General features: G+C 45.7%; 1 long non-coding RNA gene across 1 annotated transcript in view; it reads right to left on the bottom strand.

Moving 5' to 3' along the window:
• Positions 1-1,454: 1,454 nt before the first annotated feature.
• The window catches only part of LOC140391397 (uncharacterized), a 33,089-nt gene continuing 13,916 nt past the window's right edge, over positions 1,455-20,627 (bottom strand). Inside the window, exon 3 of the long non-coding RNA XR_011935041.1 lies at positions 1,455-1,954. This is a non-coding gene — a long non-coding RNA (uncharacterized lncRNA). The remainder of the gene's footprint in view (positions 1,955-20,627) is intronic.

The raw sequence follows: 20,627 nt of genomic DNA, 5'->3' as shown, positions 1-20,627 counted from the left end.
CTTAGAATAATAAGGGAATCAATATATGGATCAATTGGGGAATTGGATTGAGATTGTTGCTCATCCATGAACTTGTTGGATGTCAGAGGCGGCTTGAGGGGCTTATTCCTGCTCCTATTTCTTATTATCTTCGGTTCTTAACACAGTCATTACCATAATTGCTTTAGGGCAACACGGTAGCACAATGGTTAGCACAGTTGCTTCACAGTTCCAAGATCCTAGGTTCAATTCCTGGCTTGGGTCATTGTCTGTGCGGAGTCTGCACGTTCTCCCCACGTCTGCGTGAGTTTCCTCCGGGACTCCGGTTTCCTTCCACAGTCCAAAGATGTGTAGGTTAGGTGGATTGGCCATGCTAAATTGCCCTTAATGTCCAAAAAGGTGAGGTAGGGTTACTGTGTAACAGGGATAGATTCGAAGAATGGGCTTAAGTGGGCTGCTCTTTCCAAGGGCCGGTGCAGACTCGATGGGCCAAATGGCCTCCTTCTGCACAGTAAATTCTATGATTCTATGATTCTACAAAAAGATGACAGATGTCAGGGTGACCATGTGTCGTATAGTAGAGAGGTGGGGCACTAATTAGCATATTTAAATTGAACCACGAGCAAGTAATTGGGAGTCTGGTAAAATTTGCTGTTGTGCCGGTTTCACAGGAATCAAGAAACTCGGCAGTGAATTGGTGATAGGAGTTTCAGCTTCACAAGGTAATGAATGCTTCAGCACTCATTGTTGGCCAGGAGAAGCGGGATTGGATCACCTCAGATCCTTCAAAAAGGCCTCTAACCTCTGCCCAGCCAAGATCACCAGCCTTCTAACTCAAAGAAGCCAAACTGCTAGCCGCACTCAGCCCTTTGAATTGTTCGCCCCCTGCCACCCACCCCCCAATCGCAGCCTCTCTCCCTTATCTCAATCAGGGCCTGCCTTCCCACTCCCAAATTCAGAAACCCACTCCCCTCCTGTTCTCAGTTGGCCTCCACTTTCCCAGATGCTTTAGCCATTTTCAACCCCATCATTCATATCATGGTGACTGCAATGTTCTAATAGTAGCTAAATTCAAGTCTATTGTTGGATTCTGATATGTTCCTCCATCCTCAACTCTAACACTTCATCCGATTGAAGTTTCAAAACCCTCTGCTACATGTTACTTTTCTGTTCCCGAGCACCTTCAAATGACTGGTCCTATGGTCCCAGAGCTCATTCATGCTTCGCCGCATTGCCTGATTGCCTTCCGCTCGCTTGTGTTTTGCCAAACCTCAAGTCTTCAGCTTGTAAATATGAGAGAGCAAGCAGAATTGCTGCAGTGTTATTGCTCCAATGATAAAAAGGTTGAGGGAAACTCACAAATAACACAAATGTTTTTACAGCTCAAAATGAAAGCCACAAGCCAGGTCATTTTATGCAGCAAATGAAAGGGTACCAATACATAACACAGTAGATTCAGATTTGTGCCAGGGTGGACTGCACAATTTATTTTGAACACTCCATTTGAAGCAAGTTTGGCTACAGACAAAGACAATATAACTTCAATAAATTCCTGGCAATCAGATAGAAGTTAGCACTTGACATTTAACACTTAAAACAAATAGCTTTCAGGTGTGGAAACTGTCCGACTGCTTTGCTTTCCCCCTCTGATCTGAACAGATCTTCTAATCTCTTGCAGATGTAGCTTGAAGGTCTCAAAGCAAACATACTCTACTCTGTCAATTTATTGTTCGAATCTGCTTGTGCTCAGCTCCTGATGTTGAGTTTTCTGAAGTCAGTTGATTAACATTGTTCCAGATGAAACTATGTTCGCTCTTGAGGCCCTGCTGCTGAGGACACTATTTCTTCAGCAGAGGTGGAACTGCACTGGAAGAACTTCCGACATTCACACTTGGTGAAACTGGCACAAGCCTGGGCCTATCTTAACAGCAGATGAAGGAGTGCCAAGTGGCCTGACGTGATGACAACATTGGATCTGCACAAAGGGCAAAAAAATATCATTTCAAAATTAGGCATATTAATTATTAGGTTAGAAAATTCAACAATGCCATACATGAGCTCAGTAAACAGAACAGTGAAAGACAGATTGACACAATGATTAACGAGTGATTCTGTTCAATATGCAGAAATATTTTCAAGACACATTGCATGTAATATCATGAGGTTGCATTAGATTTAAAATAAAGGGCTGCATTAATTAACAACTTTAATGGGAAGTAATTACACACGCATCATCTTATGCCCACCATCATGTCCACGAGGCCTCCTCTAGGATAGTTGTAGTGCATGTCTCATGGAGAAATTAACAGTGTTCATCTTTGTGTTGAAGGAGAATATAGTTCACAATCTAAATAACCAAGATAAGTGGTATTTTTTCGGCTCCAGGGAGAAGACCTTGGAACTTGCAGGGCAGCAGAGTGGCCACTCCATTGCTGATGGGAAGGCAGGTGTGCCCACCCAAGAGGGTAGGCCCAAGCAGGGCAGAGTTCAAGCCAAAGGGCAGAGAATTGGAAAAGTCCTCAGAGGCCGCACTGTCGGACCATCCACTCTCATCCTCCACCAACACAGTTACTCTCAAATTCTTTGAAGAAATAACTAGTCGAGTTGATGTGGTATATTTGGACTTTCAGAGGCATTTGACAAAGTTCCGGATTAGAGATTATTGTGCAACATTAAAGCGCATGGGATTGGGGGAAGTGTATTGAAGTGGATAAAAAACTGGTTGGCAGAGAGGACACAAAGAGTAAGAATTAATGGGTCCTTTTCAAATTGGCAGGCAGTAACTAGTGGGGTGCCACAGGGAATAGCTGGACCCCAGCTATTCACAATATATATTAATAATTTGGATGAGGGAACAAAATGTAACATCTCAAAATTTGCAGATGATACCAAGTTGGGTGGGAAGGTGAACTGTGACGAGGAGAGCACTTTGGGGTCAGTGACCACAATTCGGTGACGTTTACGTTAATGATGGAAAGGGATAAGTATACACCGCAGGGCAAGAGTTATAGCTGGGGGAAGGGCAATTATGATGCCATTAGACGTGACTTGGGGGGGATAAGGTGGAGAAGTAGGCTGCAAGTGTTGGGCACACTGGATAAGTGGAGCTTGTTCAAGGATCAGCTACTGCGTGTTCTTGATAAGTATGTACCGGTCAGGCAAGGAGGAAGGCGTCGAGCGAGGGAACCGTGGTTTACCAAAGAAGTGGAATCTCTTGTTAAGAGGAAGAAGGAGGCCTATGTGAAGAAGAGGTGTGAAGTTTCAGTTGGGGCGATGGATAGTTACAGGGTAGCGACGAAGGATCTAAAGAGAGAGCTAAGACGAGCAAGGAGGGGACATGAGAAGTATTTGGCAGGTAGGATCAAGGAAAACCCAAAAGCTTTCTATAGGTATGTCAGGAATAAGCGAATGACTAGGGAAAGAGTAGGACCAGTCAAGGACAGGGATGGGAAGTTGTGTGTGGAGTCTGAAGAGATAGGCGAGATACTAAATTAATATTTTTCGTCAGTATTCACTCAGGAAAAAGATAATGTTGTGGAGGAGAATGCTGAGACCCAGGCTAATAGAATAGATGGCATTGAGGTACGTAGGGAAGAGGTGTTGGCAAATCATGGACATGCTGTAAATAGATAAGTCCCCGGGTCCTGATGGGATTTATCCTAGGATCCTCTGGGAGGCCAGGGAAGAGATTGCTGGACCTTTGGCTTTGATTTTTATGTCATCATTGGCTACAGGAATAGTGCCAGAGGACTGGAGGATAGCAAATGTGGTCACTTTGTTCAAAAAGGGGAGCAGAGACAACCCCGGCAACTATAGACCGGTGAGCCTCACGTCTGTAGTGGGTAAAGTCTTGGAGCGGATTATAAGAGACAAGATTTATAATTATCTAGATAGGAATAATATGATCAGGGATAGTCAGCATGGCTTTGTGAAGGGTAGGTCATGCCTCACAAACCTTATCGCGTTCTTTGAGAAGGTGACCGAACAGGTAGACGAGGGTAGAGCAGTTGATGTGGTGTATATGGATTTCAGCAAAGCATTTGATAAGGTTCCCCACGGTAGGCTATTGCAGAAAATACAGAGGCTGGGGATTGAGGGTGATTTAGAGATGTGGATCAGAAATTGGCTAGCTGAAAGAAGACAGAGGGTGGTGGTTGATGGGAAATGCTCAGAATGGAGTTCAGTTACAAGTGGAGTACCACAAGGATCTGTTCTGGGGCTGTTGCTGTTTGTCATTTTTATCAATGACCTAGAGGAAGGCGCAGAAGGATGGGTGAGTAAATTTGCAGACGATACTAAAGTCGGTGGTGTTGTCGATAGTGTGGAAGGATGTAGCAGGTTACAGAGGGATATAGATAAGCTGCAGAGCTGGGCTGAGAGGTGGCAAATGGAGTTTAATGTAGAGAAGTGTGAGGTGATTCACTTTGGAAGGAATAACAGGAATGCGGAATATTTGGCTAATGGTAAAGTTCTTGGAAGTGTGGATGAGCAGAGGGATCTAGGTGTCCATGTACATAGATCCCTGAAAGTTGCCACCCAGGTTGATAGGGTTGTGAAGAAGGCCTATGGAGTGTTGGCCTTTATTGGTAGAGGGATTGAATTCCGGAGTCAGGAGGTCATGTTGCAGCTGTACAGAACTCTGGTACGGCCGCATTTGGAGTATTGCGTACAGTTCTGGTCACTGCATTATAGGAAGGACGTGGAGGCTTTGGAGCGGGTGCAGAGGAGATTTACCAGGATGTTGCCTGGTATGGAGGGAAAATCTTATGAGGAAAGGCTGATGGACTTGAGATTGTTTTCGTTGGAGAGAAGAAGGTTAAGAGGAGACTTAATAGAGGCATACAAAATGATCAGGGGGTTAGATAGGGTGGACAGTGAGAGCCTTCTCCCGCGGATGGAAATGGCTGGCACAAGGGGACATAGCTTTAAACTGAGGGGTAATAGATATAGGACAGAGGTCAGATGTAGGTTCTTTACGCAAAGAGTAATGAGGCCGTGGAATGCCCTACCTGCTACAGTAGTGAACTCGCCAACATTGAGGGCATTTAAAAGTTTATTGGATAAACATATGGATGATAATGGCATAGTGTCGGTTAGATGGCTTTTGTTTCGGTGCAACATCGTGGGCCGAAGGGCCTGTACTGCGCTGTATCGTTCTATGTTCTATGTTCTATGATGCAGAGATCCTACAGCATGATCTGGATAGGTTGGGGGAGTGGGAAAATCAATGGCAGATGCAGTATAATTTTGGATAAGTATGAAGTTATTTGCCTCGGAAGCAAAATCAGGAAGGCAGGTTACTACCTGAATGGTTGTAAATTGCGAGAGGGGAGTGTGCAGCGGGATCTGGGTGTCCTTGTGCACCAGCCGCTGAAGGTAAGCATTCAGGTGCAGCAGGCGGTGAAGAAGGCTAATGACATGTTGGCCTTCATTGTGAGAGATTTCAAGTACAGAAGCAGGAATGTGTTATTGCAATTATACAGGGCCTTGGTGAGGCCACACCTAGAATATTGTGTGCAGCTTTGGCTTCTTTTCTGAGGAAGGATGATCTTGCTCTCAGGGGAGTGTAGTGAAGGTTTACCAGACTGATTCCAGCGATGGCAAGAGTGTCAAATGAGGAGAGATTGACTAGGTTAGGATTGTTCACGCTGGAGTTCGGAAGAATGAGGGGGGATCTCTTAGAGACTTATAAAATTCTAACAGGACTAGACAGGGTAGATTCAGGGAAGATGTTCCCAATGGTGGCTGTGTCCAGAACCAGGGGTCACAGTCTGAGGTAAAACATTTTGGACAGAGATGAGGAGATATTTCTTCACCCAAAGAGTGGTGAGCCTGTGGAATTCATTACCACAGGCAGTAGTTGATGCCAAAACATTGAATATATTCAAGAGGTGGCTAGATATAACCCTTGGGGTGAATGGGATCAAAGGTTATGGGGAGAAACCAGGATTAGGCTGTTGGATGATCAGCCATGATCGTGATGAATGGCAGAGCAGGCTCGAAGGGGCAAAAGGCCTCCTCCTGCTCCTATCTTCTATGTATCTATGTAAATCATTGTGTATTTACATGAACCAAATCAAGGTGAGCAATCTGGTGAGCAAATCACAGATGCTCTGAGCAGCTGAAAGAAACCGTGGCGAGCCAGGCCGATGCTGAGCCCAGGCTGATGACTTCCCTCTGGAGCTGGCGGCAAGATGACAGATGTTGCAGCTGCAGAGAGATGTAAGGGAACATCTGTGGTGTTTCCAGAAGGCAAACACAATCAAATGTGGATAATAGAGGAGTCTATCCAGGCCATGAGTGCGGTCATGTCTCAGGTACGGGCGTACTTAGCTTCCAACATGGAGAGGCTGGCATTGCTAATGCAGAGTCTGATCCAGCAGACCATGCAGTGGGTACTGGAAAAGCACACAGCCATGGAAACCATCACCTTGTTCATGAGCTCAAGTGAGCAGAGGCAAGCCGAGAGAAGAGTGAGGAGTTTCCTCCAGGTGCTGATTCTTCTCAGATCAGCAGGGATGTGCAGGTGTGCCTTCCAAGGGAAGAGCTCTGCTTCTGGGTGCTTCGCTCAGCACACTCCGAGTATGGACAGTGGCTCCTCAGCCCATCTGCCAGTGACACCAGTGCCTCAAGTAACCATCATGAAGGAGGAGGATCCTGTACACATATGCAGAAGCTCCTCAGCATTCCAGAGACCTCCAGACCTCAGGCAGCCAGCAGACAGCTGTCAAGGTTGACAAGGGGGAGACAGTGGATGTGGTATATTTGGACTTTCAGAAGGCTTTTGACAAAGTCCCGCATAAGAGATTAGTATGTAAAATTAAAACGCATGTGATTAGGGGAAGTGAACTGAGATGGATAGAAAATTGGTTGGCAGACAGGAAACAAAGAGTAGGAATTAATGGGTCTTTTTCAAATTGGCAGGCAGTGATTAGTAGGGTACCGCAGGAACCGGTGCTAGGACCCCAGCTATTCACAATATATATTAATGATTTAGATGAGGGAACAAAATGTAATATCTCCAAATTTGCAGATGGCACCAAGTTGTGTAGCCACCTAAATTGGCCAACTCCCGATTTAAAATGGCAAACGGCAAAGGCTGATGGGAAAGTCAGCCAACAAGACAGAAACCGGCAGGTGCAGGTTTGCTGTGTATTAAAACTCTGCAAAAGGCCAGACAACATCGATACCAGCGACCATCAGCATAACAATGTAGCAGCCATCTGCATACTGATGAGCAATCCCCGGGAACAATAAGTAACATTTTGGACACACAAAGCAAAGCCAGACTCCTCGGCACCAGCAGGAGCCAACACAAAGGAGGTGAACGAGCACCTCAAGACCGCCCATCGATCCCGGAACCGCTCCAGTATTGGAGAAATCGAACCAAGCGATTGGGACAAAGTCCAATCACTTGGGACCAGGTACAGGGTCTGCCCCGAAAGGCGGGAAGCCCCTGGGGACTATAAGAGTTAAGTCCCAAGTTCAAATCGGTCTCTCTTCAGCTCTCTTCACCTCTTCGTCCTGCCCGGGTCACCCAGCAACACGAACCAACATTGACCGTGACCGGTGCAGTGACCACCGAATAAAGTAAGTCTTAATTCAACGCTCACTACGAGATAGGCGCTCCTAGCTACCAATCCGTACCAACTTCGAATCCCGCAGACTCAGAACCCGAACGAAAGGCCATTTGTTCCCCTGACCTTGTGGGCCAGTCCGAAGTTAAGTATAGGCCTGTTAGTTGTAGAAGTAGCTTAGACGTAGAATTTCTGCATGAGTAGCGATTACTGTGTATAATAAATGTGCTTTGATTTGAATCTTACTAATCGGTGTATTGGGTCATTGACCATTACTCGGAATTGAACCTCGTGGCGGTAGCATAAAGATACCTGGCGACTCGAGAGCAAAGGTAATAAAACAGAGCAATTGAACTAAGGAGAAAGTTAGCAACAGTTGGTTGAGAAGGTGAGCTGTGAGGAGCATGCAGGGCTCCTTCAAGGTGTTTTGGACAATTTGATTGAGTGGGCAAATGAATGGCAGATGCAGGATAAATTGGAGAAATGTGAGGTTGCCCACTTTGGTAGCAAAAAGAAGGCAGACTGCTTCCTGAATGGCCATGAATTAGGAGAGGGGAATGTGCAATGTGACCTGGGTGTCCTCATACACCAGAGGTTAAGCATGCCGCTACAGGAGGCGGTAAACAAGGCAAATGGTATGTTAGCCTTCATAGCAAGAGGATACAAGTACAGGAGCAGGGGAGTCTTGCTGCAGTCATACAGGGAATTGGTGAGGTCACATCTGGAATATTGTGTGCAGTTTTTGTCTCCTTATCTGAGGAAGGATGTTCTTGCTCAAAAGGGAGTGCAGCGAAGGTTTATCTAACAGATTCCTGGCATGACGGGACTGACATATGAGGAGAGATTAAACTGGTCAGGATTGTATTTGCTGGAGATCAGAAGAATGAGGGGGGATCTCAGCGAAACCTATAAAATTCAAACACGACTAGACAGGGGAGATGGAGGAAGGATGTTCCCGATGGTGCGTGTGTCCAGAACCAGGGGTCACTGTCTGAAGATATGGGGTAGACCATTTAGGACAGAGATGAGGAGAAATTTCTTCACCCAGAGAGTGGTGAGCCTGTGGAATTCTTTACCACAGGAAGTAGTTGTGGCCAAAACATTGTGGGCGGGATTCTCCATAGCTCGGCGTCGAAATTGTCTTCAGCGATCGGGTGGAGAATGGGTTCCAATGCCGAAATCGGGGCTGGCGCTGGTTTGACGCCAGTCAGCCACGCTCTGCCGCCTCCAAAATGGCGTCATCGTGACGCGTGCAGTCGCAATGCCGTTAGCGCCTCATTGAGTTCTTGACGGCGCGGGACACGTGTGGTCCCAGAAATCCTTGTTGTCAGCACGGTAGCACAGTGGTTAGCACAGTTCCTTAACAGCTCCAGGGTCATAGGTTTGATTCCCGGCTTGGGTCACTGTCTATGCGGTGTCTGCACGTTCTCCCCGTGTTTGTGTGGGTTTCCTCCGGGTGCTTCGGTTTCCTCCCAAAGTCCAAAGATGTGCAGGTTAGGTGGATTGGCCATGATAAATTGTCCTTAGGTTAGGTGGGGTTACTGGGTTACGGGGATAGGGTGGAGGTGTGGGCTTTCCAGGAGCCATTGCAGACTCGGTGGGTCGAATGGCCTCCTTCTGCTCTGTCAAAGTATGGGTGGGGTTACTGGGTTGTCAGGATAGGTTGGAACTGTGGGCTTAAATGGGGTGCTCTTTCCAAGGGCCAGTGCAGACTCGATGGGCCAAATGGCCTCCTTCAGCACTGTAAATTCTACGAAATCATGAACCCAGTGTGCCGCCTGTGGACTGTGCCAGCGCTGCCACACTCAGCCGGAATCTGTGCCAATAGCTGGGGGAGGGGGGGGTGCTTCTGCGAGGGCTGGGGGGATTGGTGCGGGGTGGCCAGAATGTGGGCTGTGGGGTTGTGGATGGCAGGTTGGGTCCGCGCACGTCTGGCGCCATGTTGTACGGCGCGACCGCTGCAGTTCGTCAGCCATGCGAATATCCGGCCCGGGCGGGACCCTGCCATTCTCTGGCCGTTTCCGGAGCGGGAGGCGGGTGTTTCAGTCGACGGAATCAGTGAGGGGTTCACTCCGATTTTTTCATATGAACTTCCCGCGGATTCTCCATTCGAGCCGGCACTCAGCTGCAGGAATGGAGAATCCAACTCTGTACGTTTTCAAGAAGAAGGGCAGCACGGTGGCGCAGTGGGTTAGCCCTGATGCCTCACCGCGCCGAGGTCCCAGGGTCGATCCCGGTTCTGGGTCACTGTCCGTGTGGAGTTTATACATTCTCCCCGTGTTTGCGTGGGTTTCACCCCCACAACACAAAGATGTGCAGGGCAGGTGGATTGGCCACGCTAAACTGACCCTTAATTGGAAAACATTAATTGGGTATTCTAAATTTATTTTTAAAAAAATGTTTTTAAAATGTTTTCAAGAAGATGAATATAGCACTGAGGGCAAAGGGGATCAAAGGATTTGGGGGGAAAGCCGGATTAATAATAATAATAATAATAATAATAATAATAATAATCTTTATTGTCTCAAGCAGGCTTATATTAACGCTGCAATGAAGTTACTGTGAAAACCCCTATGCTATTGAGTTGGATGATCAGCCATGATCATAATGAATGGCAGAGCAGGCTCGAAGTGTGATGGGGTTTCTGAGGTCATCCCAGGCGATGGGGCTGCAAGGTTAACTGCTTACCTCCACTTCAGCTGCAAGCACAGGGGAACACCATGTAGGAGCATGTGTATGAAATTTATGAAGAGCATATAGCTAAAACCTGGGGTTCATGGATGAATTGAGTATCTAAACATTAGATATTAAACACTCGTATTTGTTGTAATGCTTAATTAAAAAATTATTGCACTTCACAATACTTTGAATTCTTGCTGCCCTTTTGGACTTTGGTTGCACCCTCAAAGAGCCAGATCCCTGAATGTCGGATATTGTCTAAATAAGACAGATATCTGCAAATAGACTATCTTTCTGATGTATATACATGCTGGTGTAATGCAATTAATATTGTGCTGTGCCTGTTTCTTAAGTGTTTTAAAGAAAAGTCTTTGGCACTAAAGGAATAAAGGGGTGTTATGTATTCAAATAACACTATTGGTTGGTGAAATGTCATGTGATATTTCATGGCAGTAGAACATTTTGCGGGCTTTTGGAGAGTTCATGTTATTACCCTATGGAAGCAACATCTCTTCATAAACCCTGCACAGCTTTTACGAATTTGAAGTGTAGCGCCTCTACTTCTTTTTCTCTTTGCGGCAACAATAAATATATTTTAAAAAGCAAAGTAATGAATTGATGGCATAAGTAGGTGATTGGTAATATGACTGTCTGTAGGATTGGGGTGAGTGGGGGAAGGGCAGGGGGTTGGGTGAGTGGTCATTGGATGTGATTGTTTCATCAGTCCAGTGAAAGTGGCTATAAGGAAATTATTGACATCCCAGTCAGCAATGTGAGTGGTTGGTGCTAAGTTGGAGTTGACATTTTCAACCTCTTCCTTCTCTTCATGGAATTTGTTCATAGATGATGTGTGCTCAGCACCTTCTATTTCCACTCCTTACTGTTGTGCACAGTGCAGTACAGGATCAATCATTGAAAGCCCTGGCTGGCGAGTATCCTGATCTGTCCAGATACCATTTCAAGGGAACGTGGAACATGTACATGTGGGACGGTCTTCACCTGAACCAGAATGAGACCATCATCCTTGCGGGTGGGTTTGCAAGTGCAGTTGGGAGGAATTTAAACTAGTTCGGCAGGGGGAGGGGCCACAGAGTGTTAGTACAATAGGGACACAGCATTACTATAATAAGAGAACCAAGACAGATGGAGTGCAGCCATGTTGAGTTCCAAGGGAGTAAGGTGAGGCTGGATGGCTTTCACTTTAATGCTAAGAATATTCTAGGTAAGACTGGAGAAAGAAGGGCATGGATTGAACACATGGAATTGTGATATTGTTGCCATCTCAGAGATGTGGTTGAGGGAGGGGCAGGTAATTCAATATTCTGGGGTATGGGATCTTCAGGCAAGACGGAGGAGGGTGTAAAAGAGGAGGTGGTGCCACATTATTAATTAAGGAGTCCGTTTCTGCAGTAGGAAGGGATGATATCTTGGAAGGGTCTTCAGCTGAGGCTTTGTATGTAGAGTGGTGGTAGAGGGCTGACAGGAAGGGAGAATCCCGGCCGTGATTGCACTGGAGAAGGTGTAGAGGAGATTCTCCAGGATGATGCCGGGGATGGAGTATTTTAGCTATGAAGAGAGGCTGGATAGGGTTGTTTTCTTTAGAGTGGAGAAGGTTGAGGGGGTCCTGATCGAGGTGTATAAAATTATGAGGGGTATGGACAGGGTGGACAGGGCAGCTGTTCCCCTCAGTTGAAGGGTCAATAACGAAGGGACATAATTTTAAGATGAGGGGTAGGAGGTTTAGAGGGGATTTGAGGAAAACAATTTTCACCCAAAGGGTGGTGGGAGTCTGGTATGCACTACCTGGGAGGGTAGTAGTGGAAGAAAACCTCACACCCCTTAAAACATACGTGGATGAGCACTTGAAGTGTCATGACATTCAAGACTATGGGCCAAGTGCTGGAAAGTGGGATTAGCGTAGATTTAGTGCAGTTTTGTTGATGCAGATTCAATGGGCTGAAGGGCCTCATCTGTATTGTATGACCCCATGAGTCTACTTGAGCAAGCTCAATGACATATCCGGTCGTCATATGGCTTTTGTTATACTACTCCTGGTCTTCATTGTTAAGTCCTTGTCAGTATCTTGGAGCTTGAAGGGGGTACATTTCATCTTGTAGAAGCCACCCTTAAGAGCGCTTGCAGGTTGAAAGATATTGGGGAGCTTGCAGTGTTTCAAGCTTAGTGCTTTCATTGCTTCGTGGCTAAGCAAGTGGGATAGTACTTAGCCACTTGGACTAAGAATTGCTGAGTTAATTCATTCCCACCAAGCTCGCAGCAGGGTCTTACCAACATATCCTAGAAAGGTTCATGATGAGTTAGATAGATAGAACTTATTTGTTTCTTTAATGTAAACAGATAAAGTTTGTTTCTAAAAAGTGAGAGTCCTGTGGTTGGGTCTCAGAATGATGGAAATCTACAGGAGTCCCCCAGCAACTCTGCAATGGGTGAATTACACCGCAAATTATTGAATAATGCAGCACAGAAGAAGATGATTTTGCCCATTGTGCCTCTCCAAGATCTTTGAAAGAGCTATCCAATTAGACTGTCTCACTTTCCAGCTTTTCCCCATAGTCTAACAATATTTTCTTGAATCTATTTCCACTGCTCTTTCAAGCTGTACAATCCAGATCCTAACCACCCACTGAGGACTTTTATTTTTTCCATTTGGTGTCCAAGTATTGTTTTTTGCCAATTACCTTAAATCTGTGTTGGAACCATCGAAGGTTTTTCACCGCCGAAAGAGGCCACTTGGCCCATCCTTTCAGTACCGGCCCAAAAATGAGTCAACAATTCTAATCCCACTTTCCAGCATTCCATAGTCCTGCAGATGCACCTTGTTTTGTTCCCTGTATGGCAGGTAACATGTGCTACTCAGTTCAGTTACAGCAAAGGCTTTCGGAAGAAGGCTCAAAGTCTTCCAGAAGTTTGACATAAAGTTTATTGAGTAACACAACTTAAATAACTGCGTGAGCGCTTACTTTAAGAACTGTACTAGTAGAAGGTTACAACTTTTCTATACACTACAACTAAGCCTGACCACACTAGCAGCCCTGAGCTAAATCTCTGCCTTTGTTCTCCTCACAGTCTAATCAGCCAAAGAGCCTTGAGGGCTGCTTGCTTCCCCCTTTATACCCACCAGTGCTGCCACCTAGTGGTCTTTCCATGTCCCATCAGCCCCTTCTGTACATACCCATGTAAAGATCACTACATCCCCCTTTTTTACTTTTTTTTTATAGTTGCAAAGCTGTAACTAAAATGGAACGAACACAGTTAGTTTCATGCACAAATACAGAATTGAAAGCAATGATTGTATCAGTCCTATGTTCACAAGTTCAGACGGTCGGGTGCACGTCTGATTCGGGTAGACCTCCTGAGTGGCATGGAGACCCTGAGGTTTTTACGTCCAGATGGGCACCAGCTGCTGGTGTCCCGGGATGTCGCATGATAGCATCCTGCAGATCCAATGTCGGAAATACTGATTGATGAGGTAGAACCTTCAGCAGGTCTCGTCGGTTGCGTTGAAACAGCATACCATCATCAGACTTCACAACGTACGATCGTGGCGTTACTTGTCGGAGCACCATTGCCATGTTAGACCATCCTCCACCAGGGTGTCGCAGTCTAACCATGTCGTTGATCGCTAATGGATGCAGCACTTTCGCATGTCGGTCACAGTGCTGCTTTTGTATGTGACGTTGGTGACACAATTTGCCCAGCACTTGCGAGTGATCTGTATCGGTGAAATGTAACGCCGGTAGCATTGTCCTCACATCTCGATTGAAGAGCATTTGAGCCGGTGAAAGCCCTGAGCTCAACGGTGATGAACGATATGATAATAGAGTCAAGTGTATGTCGGAATTCGAGTCAGTGGCCTTGCTGAGCAGTTGCTTAATAATGTGTACATGTTTCTCCACCTTGCCGTTCGATTGAGGAAAGTGTGGACTCGATGTCACGTGCTTGAAGTTATTTTTTTTTGAGAATTCCATCCACTCCCCACTTGCAAAGCAAGGACCATTGTCGGACATGACCGTTTGTGGGATGCCATGCTTGGAGAAGGTTTCCTTGCAGGCTTTGATAACTGACGCCGATGTGAGATCTGGGAGTTTCATTACTTCCGGAAAGTTGGAGTAATAATCGATGAGAAGAACATGGTGTCGACCCATGGAATGAAACAAGTCAATACCAACTTTGTCCCACGGTGACGTAGCCATCTCATGCTGTCGGAGTGGCTCCTTGCATTGTGCCGGTTGATGTTTTTGACACGTGTCACATGTGAGCACCATGTTTGTTATGTCTCGTTTATCCCAGGCCAGTACACGGATTGCCGTGCCCTTCTTTTGCACTTCTCGACACCAAGGTGCCTCTCATGAATCCAGCGGAGCATGTCCGCCCGGAGCGACAGTGGAAGGACGATTCTGTCATTTCGCAGCACGATGCCATCCACCACTGACAGTTCAGTTTTGACGTTTTGGAACTGTGGGCACCGCCCTCTTGGCCAGCCATGCTGAAGGTTGTGCATGACGTGGAGCAGGGTCGCATCTTCTCGTGTTGCGTGACGAATTTGCTGCAGCCTCTCGTCCGTTGCCGGGAGTGCCTCTCTGCACAACTGTGCATGAGCTTCTACATTGTTAATGGATGCCGGAGGTGTACTGTTAGCATCAATGGCTCGGGACAAGGTGTCAGCGATTATCAGGTCCTTCCCTGGAGTGTAGACCAGTGTGAAGTCATACCTCCTCATCTTCATCATCATGCGTTGTAGGCGCAGCGTCATGTCATTGAGATTTTTGTTGATAATGTTGACCAGTGGCCTATAATCAGTCTCCACTGGAACTGTGGGAAGGCCATACACATAGTGGTGGAATTTTGTTATACCCGTGATCAATCCCAGGCACTTCTCTACCTGTGCATACCTGCACTCTGTGGCGGTCATCGCTCTAGAAGCGTATGCCACTGGGACCCAGACCCAGTCCAATTGGTCATTGTGTTGAAGTAACACCGCACCAATTCCATGTTGACTGTCATCGGTGGAGATCTTTGTGGGTTTTGTAGGGTCGAAGGATGCCAGCGTTGGAGCTACCATCAATTGGTGCATCAGATCCAGCCACTCGTCTTGGTGGCGTGGAGTCCAGTCAAACTCCGTGTCCTTCCTTATCACATTTCGTAATGCTGTCGTCCGTGCTGCTAGGTTCGATATGAACTTGCCGAGGAAGTTGATGAATCCCAGGAACCTGAGCACCGCTTTCTTGTCACGTGGCCGCTGCATGTTCTGAATTGCCACGATCTTCTCACTGCCCGGCTTCACCCCGTGCTCTGATATCGTGTCACCCAGGAAGGTCAGAGATGAACGTGCGAAGATGCACTTGGATCGATTGAGCTTCAGCCCAAATTGGTGGATTCTTTTGAAAACTTGCTTTAACCGAGCAATGTGGTCTTCCTCTGTCGTTGACCATATTATGATGTCATCAACAGATACTCCGACGCTGTCAATGCCCTCCGTCATCTGCTCCATAATTCTGTGAAATATTTTGGATGCAGAGATAATCCCGAAAGGCATACGATTATAGCAATATCGTCCAAATGGTGTTTTGAAGGTACACAACAGTCAGCTGGAATCATCGAGCTGCATCTGCCAGAAGCCTTGTGAGGCATCAAGTTTGGTGAATATGCGAGCCTTCGCCATTTCACTCGTTATCTCCTCTCGCTTGGGTTGGGGCAGTGTTCCCTGCGAATGTTTTTGTTCAAGTCTTTGGGATCTAAACAGATTCTGAGTTCACATAAAGTTTATTGAGTAACACAACTTAAATAACTGCGTGAGCTCTTACTTTAAGAACTGTACTAGTAGAAGGTGATGTGCGATCAATTACACTAAAGACAAAGTGATTTCATAACTGAAGGCTTTAATCTACTAGAACTTGTTCCCCAGCAGCTTCGATACAGAAAGTGAAGGCTGCTGGGACAGCACCATTTCTTATACTCCGCCTGTCAGGGCGGAGCTACGTAACAACAGCCAATGGTAGACTCCTGGGTCTAACCAATGGTCATCAGCCCCTTAGGTACCGCAATACCTGGTACTACCACATAAGGTTACAACGTTTCTATATACTACAACTAGGCCTGACCACACTAGCAGCCCTGAGCTAAATCTCTGCCTTTGTTCTCTTCACAGTCTAAACAGCCAAAGAGCCTTGTGGGCTGCTTGCTTCCCCCTTTATACCCACCAGTGCTGCACCCCCGTGGTCTTTCCATGTCCCATCAACCCCTTCTGTACATACCCATGCAAAGATCACTACACACCTTAGATGCATATCCAGGCACCTTTATAAATGAGCAGTTGCCTTTCCTACCCTTTCATTCACTGAGCTCTAGACCCACAAAACCAAGGTGAAAAATCTTCTTCACCTTCCCTTGAATTTTTCTATGAATCATTTAATATCTATGCTCCCTAGTCACTGATCTCTCTGCTGAGGTAAATAAGCCCTTCCCATCCATTCTATCCAAGTCCCTCACAATTTTGTACATCACAATCAAATCTTTCCTCAGCTTCCTCTGTTCCTAGGAGAACAACCCCAGTCTATCCAACCTTTCTTCGGTGCTGTAATTTTCCAGTCCTGGCAATATCCTTGTAAAAATCTCCTCCGTCCCTCTCCAGTGCAATTAATTCTTTCTGAAATCAGGTGATTCCAAATAGATCAAATCACACTTCTCTGAGCTGGATTCCATTTGCCACTTATCTACCCACCTCACCGCTCCATTGATATTTTCCTGCAATCTACAATAATCTTCCTCGCTACCTACCACGTGGCCAATTTTTGTGTCATCTGCAAACTTGATCATCCCCCTGATGTTTACATCCAAATCATTATTATCTATCCCAAATAGCAAGGAACCTAAACCTGAGGAACCCCACTGGAAACAGCCTGTCAGTCACAAAATCATCCATCAACAATTACACTTTATTCCCAGCCACTGAGCCAATTTTGTATCCAACTTGCACAATTCTCGTGGGCTCCCATGAGTTTTCATTTTTTAAACAGTCTGTCAAGTGGGCCCTAGCTAAAAACTTTGCTAAAATCATGGTGACCACCTCAATTACACTACCCTCATCAATCCTCCTCATTACTTCCTCAAACAATTCTATCAAATTTGTGAGACATGACTTTACCTTAACAAATCCACGCTGACTGTCTTTGATTAATCCATGCCTTTCTATGTGACAGTTAATCCAGTCCCTCAGAATTGATTCCAATAATTTGCCCGCTATCAAGGTCAAACTGTAATTATTCGGTCTAGCCCTCACTCTTTTTAAAAATTCCTATTCATATGGTAGAGGCGGGCACGATAGCATCATTTAAGATGCATCTAGACAGATATATGAATGGGCGGGGAACAGAGGGAAGTAGATCCTTAGTAAATAGAAGACAGATTTAGATAAAGGATCTGGATCGGCGCAAGCTGGGAGGGCCAAAGGGCCTGTTCCTGTGCTGTAATTTTCTTTGTTATTTGTTCTTATTTAGGGGTAATTTAGCATGGCCAATCCACCTACCCTGCACAGCTCTGGGTTGTGGGGGTGAGACCCACGCAGACACAAGGGAATGTGCAAACTTCACTTCTTTTTTAAACAAAGGTACAACATTAGCAGATTTCCATCGCCTCACCTGCATCCAGTGAGGATTGAAAAATTCTCTGCAATTTTCTCCCTGGCTTCTATTAACAGCCTGGGGTACATTTCATCCCATCCTGATGGTTTATTCACTTTCAAGGGTGATAATCCCCTGCATGCTTCCTCTATCCCTATGTCTATCACATCCAGTTCTTCACACTCCTCCTTTTTAACTACAGTGTCTGAATTGCCACCCCTTATGTGAAGGCAGTGCAAAATATTCATTCAGAACAATACTTGGATCTTTCCCTCCACATACAGGCTACCTTTTGATCTTTTGGGATCCTACTCTTTCCTTAGTTATCCTCTTACTCCTATTGTATCGATAAGATATCTTTGAGTTCTCTTTGATTTTGCTTGCCAGTATTGTTGCCTGACTACCAATGTCAAAGAACAAAGAAAAAAAACAAAGAACAAAGAAGAACAAAGAAAAATTACAACACAGGAACAGGCCCTTAGGCCCTCCAAGACTGCGCTGATCCAGATCCTCTATCTAAAATTGTCGCCTATTTTCTAAGGATCTGTATCCCTCTGCTCCCTGCCCATTCATGTATCTGTCCTGCCACAGGAGTCAGTTTCACCTCATGTAAACAATCAAAACTCTTCATGATTTTGAACACCTCTACTGAACCTCTCCTTACAATCAAAACTATTCTGATTAGCAAGTTTGCAGATGATACTAAGATTGGTGGAGTTGCAGATAGCAAGGAGGACTGTCAGAGAATACAGTAAAATATAGATAGATTGGAGAGTTGGGCAGAGAAATGGCAGATGGAGTTCAATCCAGGCAAATGCGAGGTGATGCATTTTGGAAGATCTAATTCAAGAGCAGACTATACGGTCAATGGAAGAATCCTGGGGAAAATTGATGTATAGAGAGATCTGGGAGTTCAGGTCCATTGTACCCTGAAGGTGGCAACGCAGGTCGATAGAGTGGTCAAGAAGGCATACAGCATGCTTGCCTTCATCGGATGGGGTATTGAGTACAATAGTCGGCAGGTCATGTTACAGTTGTATAGGACTTTGGTGAGGCCACATTTGGAATACTGCGTGCAGTTCTGGTCGCCACATTACCAGAAGGATGTGGATGCTTCAGAGAGGGTGCTGAAGAGGTTCACCAGGATGTTGCCTGGTATGGAGGCTGCTAGCTATGAAGAAAGGTTGAGTAGATTAGGATTGTTTTCGTTGGAAAGACGAAGGTTGAGGGGGGAGCTGATTGAGATCTACAAAATTATGAGAGGTATGGACAGGGTGGATAGCAACAAGCTTTTTCCAAGAGTGGGGGTGTCAATTACAAGGGGTCACGATTTCAAGGTGAGAGGGGGAAAGTTTAAGGGAGATGTGTGTCGAACGTTTTTTACACAGAGGGTGGTGGGTGCCTGGAACGCTTTGCCAGCGGAGGTGGTAGAGGCGTGCACGATAGCATAATTTAAGATGCATCTAGACAGATATATGAACGGGCGGGGAACAGAAGGAAGTAGATCCTTGGAAAATAGAAGACAGGTTTAGATAAAGGATCTGGATTGGCGCAGGCTGGGAGGGCCGAAGGGCCTGTTCCTGTGCTGTAATTTTCTTTGTTCATTGTTCTTTTGTTCTATGCAGAAATTGAATGGAGATAGATTAAAACCAAAGTGGCATTCAATAATTTACATTTGTGTTATTTTTTTGAAGTAACAAATTTCATTTTTCGAATACCTTTATGAGGAAATAGCTACACTTAAGATATAGAAAGAGATATTTAAAGGATGTGACTAAAATATTGATCAAAGTGAAAGCTGTTAAGAAGGACCTTAAATAAATAGACCTTAAATAAACAACACTGGCATCTGCACATCATAAATAAATAGAGACAGTGGAAGATTAGAAAGATTTCGGGGGGAAATTACAGGATGTGAGAACTGTTTCATGAAAACCTTTTTTTGAAAGGTGAGTCATTACTTTCTGTTGAAGTAAAAATTATGAGCATCCTGTATCTGCATGCAGTTGGCACCTTGACGTCTCCATGGGATTCTATCAGCTTAAGTCTGTCAACCTCTGCCTTAAGAGCACCAGCCGACTGCTGTCCAATAAAATAAGGCAACCTGCTCTCTAATCAGGAAGCTGGCAGCCATCTCAGTGGCTGCTGGGGATTCAGGGTGAAGGAGAGGATGCCACCGTGTTTAGGCACCCTGGAAGCACCTGCAAAATAGTTATGACAAGCAGACTCTGACACTTGGATGGGTCAACGCTCCAGCAGTGACTTTTCAGCCACGGGTGCGGCTTTACCAGGGAATATTGCTTTGGGCCATGGAGCATGTGGAAAGGATGTCTTAAGCATTTATTCACCAGGGAGCTCCAGTGTTTGGGATGTTAAAACATGCCTGAATTTTATCAGCCCTTTGGAGGTGGGCTAGGAGGTTGGAGGGGAGGAAACAAAGCCCAATATGTTCCTGCCATAAGATGTTATTCCTGGTCACAGAAATGGCAATGGCTTGGCCACCAACTAAACAGGCATGACACCAATTAAGGCAGTTATTTGACCTATTGGTAGACATTTTATCAGACTACCTAGATATTACGTGCGTCAGAATGGCCCCTGTCGCATGGCGTGCTCACCAGCCATATTGAGACATCCTCCCAATGGCTTCCCAGTGGAAGCTCCTTGATTAGAGAGCAGTTTGGCGTATTTGATTGGACAGCTGTCCGATTGGTGCTCTCTTAATTAGCTTCTGCCAGTAAAATATCTTCCACAT

The sequence above is a fragment of the Scyliorhinus torazame genome, chromosome 15, assembly GCF_047496885.1.
Source record: "Scyliorhinus torazame isolate Kashiwa2021f chromosome 15, sScyTor2.1, whole genome shotgun sequence".
NCBI classification, from domain to species: Eukaryota; Metazoa; Chordata; class Chondrichthyes; order Carcharhiniformes; family Scyliorhinidae; genus Scyliorhinus; species Scyliorhinus torazame.
This window is presented reverse-complemented; position numbering and strand designations above follow the sequence as displayed.